Here is a 3,829-nt window from a genome sequence, read left to right as displayed (position 1 = left end):
GAAAGGAAACAGGAAAGCAAAACGCCGCCCATCGCCATGGAGACGCACGGCGTGACAGACACGAGGACCGCGAACCGTCCCTCGGCTCGGGGAAAGACACAATACAGAATAGCAGTACAGGTTGAAGAAGAGGTGGGTTTCTCGTTTTGAGTGTGGGGGTGCGGCTTCATCCTGACAGTCCTCGGCGGGTGGGTGGGTGGGGTCAGGTGAGGTGGGTGGGTGGGTGTCGGGGGGAGGGGCGGGGGGTGTTGCTGGTGTCGGGCGAAGAGAGGACTCTCCTCGACTACGCGTATTCTTAAGCAATAACAACGTGATCCGTATTATCCACCCAAGAATACCCGTCACCGAAGAGAGTCTTTCAGTAAACAAGGGGAGCTAAGCCAGAAACTGCGTGAGCAGCGGCGCTGCCATTGCAGCATCACCGCCACCGCCATCGCCACCATGGCCTCCGCCACCATCAGCAGCCCCCCCTTCAGGCTCCAGTGGCAAACAGACAAATACACACAGAGAGAAAGTGGGGCAGTGGCATTGATTGAAGACGCCTCGCCACAGCGTGAGGCAAGGCTCCACCAATGGCTCCTCTGCAAAGGAGAAAAATTGACAACGGTGGCATTTTCAATCCGAGCCAGCAGCGTGTGAGGAGGGGGGGACAAACAAAAAAAAGGAAAAAAGAAAGAAGGGTGTGTAAAAGTCTGAGGTTAGCTTGATTCAATCTCTCTTGGTGCTGTACACAAAACTCTGGAGGTGACAGGGTGGGGGAGGGGTGTGTGGTGCCCCAACTCCCCCCCACAGCGGGAGTCTTACCTGGACAGCCGCCTGGCAGTGGCGCCTGCGTTTTCTGGAAGTCATCATCCGGGCGGTGACATTTGGTTTCCCCCGCCGCCGCCGCCGCCGCCTCCACTGCCCCCGCTCAGGCCGACCTAGAAGGGGAAGGGGTTCAGGTGGAGGGGGGGTTTGGTTGGGGGAGGGGGGGTGCACACACAAGGGAGATGCGGGGTTAGGGAGGTCAGGCCGGGTGTGACAATCGCCCCGCACACTCCATTACCCAACACCCTCCACCCCCCCTCCCCACACACACACACACACGCACACACAAGCAAAGGAATCAACACATGGAAGCAGGGAGGCTGCAGCGCATGCAGACAACTCATTTGTTTGATTATATAAAAGGAGAGTTTGCAGCGGTGTGCGCTCCAGCATGCTGCAGGCTGATTACTGCTGAACAGCTTGGAAAACATACATTCAACGTCGCCGCCCCGTGACATTTAGTTCCCTTAAAAAAAAAACCTTTTAAATTAATTCCTAAATGTTAATTCAACAGTCATCATTATTAACCCCCCCCCCCCCCCTTCTTTGTTTTCAGAATTAAAACCAGTATAAATGCTGGAGCAAAGCCATTAATAATGGATGAAAAGTTCAAGCAAATTTATTCCATTCTATTCTAATTGAACTAGACGGCCGAAAACAAAGAGCAGGCTCCAGCTAAGCCGATTCAAAATCATACCATTGATTTGTTGTCTCTGATCAATAATCACAATTACTCCGTAGATGGTTTGGTAAAAGGAAAAGGCTTGTCGCTTTGTGTGTGTGTGTGTGTGTGTGTGTGTTCTGACACTAGGTTGACTCTTTCCAAAATACAGTTGTTCATTAAAACTGTAATAGTGTAGTAGTGTAATTTTTCTCAAAGCGGAAGGAGAGAAAAATGCTATTTAAATATGGATTTCTGGTTAAATCAGTAGAGAAAACACATTATTCTGGATGAAAAATTTAAACTCTGCAGAGGGGCTGAAGCGAGATGGACAAATTGATGGACGGAATCAACAGTCATGAGCAGGGTGGAGGGGTGGACGGGGACAGGGAAGGAAAAAGAGGTGGAGGAGGGTAAACAAAGAATGAACAGATGAAGCAGGGAGAAAAGAAGGAAACAGATGAAATGCTAATCCACAAGTTTGTTTTTTCCCCTTCTTCTCTATTCCCCCTCTCATCCTCCACTCAGCCAGCCGGCCTGGACCACTCGGCCCAGGAGATGCTAATACAAACACACAGCCAAAAAGAGGAGGAAGACCCCCACCCATACACCCGCCCAACCAGCACCAAGCTGCAGAGAGCTGGGATTTACCACCCGCAGTCAAACACACACACACACACACACAGATCGTTGGCTGGCCTGGCCCAACCCTGGCCATCTGTAGAGAGGAAGAGAAAAAATAACCTGAGGGCTTCAACTAGATATCACACACACAAGGGTCTGCTAGTCCGAGTATCATTGATTGTTCAGTGGAAGCACCCCGGAGACTTATCAGATTACTCAGAGAGCTGAAAATCAAACACCGAGAATCTTCTTGTACCTTTGCTCTCATTCAAACTTCACCACACACACAGAGAGCACCACAGGTTGTTGGGAGGGGAAAGGGAGGCAGTGGATACGATGACGAGGACGGATGGGAGTGAAGATTCTCTGGTGTATTATTTTAAACTTTTTTGACGCGACCCTCCTTTCACACACAGACACCCACCTCTTCCTTCATTTTTTCTTCCTTTAATTGCGCACAAGTCCTATGAATGGGATGCGAGCGGACAGGGCATGTGGGGATGAAGCACACTACGTGCCGATAAACAAGAACCAGACAAGACAAATGCTGCACATCAAGGGAGGAAAAAAATAGAAATCAAAATCTCCTTAAAAATGTAAAAAAAGAAAAAAAAATGATTTTTTTTTCCGCCGGCGGAGAAAGGAGTGGACAAAGACAAAATAAAGGGTGAAAACTGCGACAACAGGTCCACTCTGTGTGCCACGCTGCCCTCTTACCCTCTTTTCTTCTTCTCTCTCATAACCCAGGGTGTTGCCTCTCCCGGCGGCCTCTTCCAAAATTCCCTCCACTTCCTTCCTTCCCCCCTGATGCCTTGCCGAGGGTCCGCAGCGAGCTGGGAGGTGGTGATCTCCCTCCCCCTCCCCAGTTCCAGGAAGAGCTCCCTGAGGAGAAGGAGGAGGCAGATCCCGGCAGGAGATGGAGGATCCAGCAGCGGGAGCCGGCGGTGGTGGTGGAGGTAGTGGTGCTGATGCTGCTGCTGCCAGAAGAGAGAGATGAGGGGAGGGATGCTTAACAAAAGATCTCCTCCTCTTTTTCTCCTCTCCTTCTCGTCCTCTACCACTTTCTCTTCTTCCACTCTTCCCTTTCACACTCTCGCCTTCCCCTCTTGGCTCCGAGCGCCGAGAGAAGCTAGTTGTTGCTCTGCCGCGGCAAACTAACTGACAGCCAGCGTCGAGCCGGCAGAGCGAATGAGAGAGCAGAGAGCAGACGGACAGGAGAGAGAGAGAGAGAGAGAGAGAGAGTGAAGAGAGAGAGAGAAAGGGAGAGCGTGTGGTGTGATGTGGCATCTGCGAGAGAGTGATAGAGAGGAGAGAGAGGGATACGGAGGTAGAGGTGGACGGGTGGAGGGGGAGGAGGAGGATGGACGAAAGGAGGAGGAGAAAGATTGAGAGAGAGAGAGAAAGGTGGGGTGAGGCAGGATGCAGGCTAGGCTGAGAGAGAGAGAGAGAGAGAGAGAGAGCAGACAGGAGGAAATAAAGAGAGAGAGAAATGTAAAGAAACAGAGAGATATTGCAGCAATGAAAACCTTCAGCCACCAGCAGTCCGTCTAACGGACTCTGTCCCTGCTATGAGGAGAGCCAGAGAATAATTAGATTTGAGCTTCACACACCAACATACACACACACACAGTTTTCTCTCCCTCTCTGTCACACACACACACACACACACCTAGTAATGGTGCATTAATTGATGTGCGCTTCACGGCCCTCGGCCAACACCTCCACCAACACCCACTA

General features: G+C 51.2%; 1 long non-coding RNA gene across 1 annotated transcript; it reads right to left on the bottom strand.

The window, feature by feature from the left end:
* Positions 1-216: 216 nt before the first annotated feature.
* Positions 217-3,313, bottom strand: LOC311028912. The gene is made up of 3 exons (XR_014598811.1): positions 2,810-3,313; positions 805-920; positions 217-581 (listed from the first exon to the last, which is right to left on the bottom strand). It is a non-coding gene; the product is annotated as an uncharacterized lncRNA (long non-coding RNA).
* Between the last annotated feature and the right edge of the window lie 516 nt (positions 3,314-3,829).

The sequence above is a fragment of the Eutrigla gurnardus genome, assembly GCF_963514095.1.
Source record: "Eutrigla gurnardus genome assembly, chromosome: 18".
Lineage (NCBI taxonomy): Eukaryota > Metazoa > Chordata > Actinopteri > Perciformes > Triglidae > Eutrigla > Eutrigla gurnardus.
This window is presented reverse-complemented; position numbering and strand designations above follow the sequence as displayed.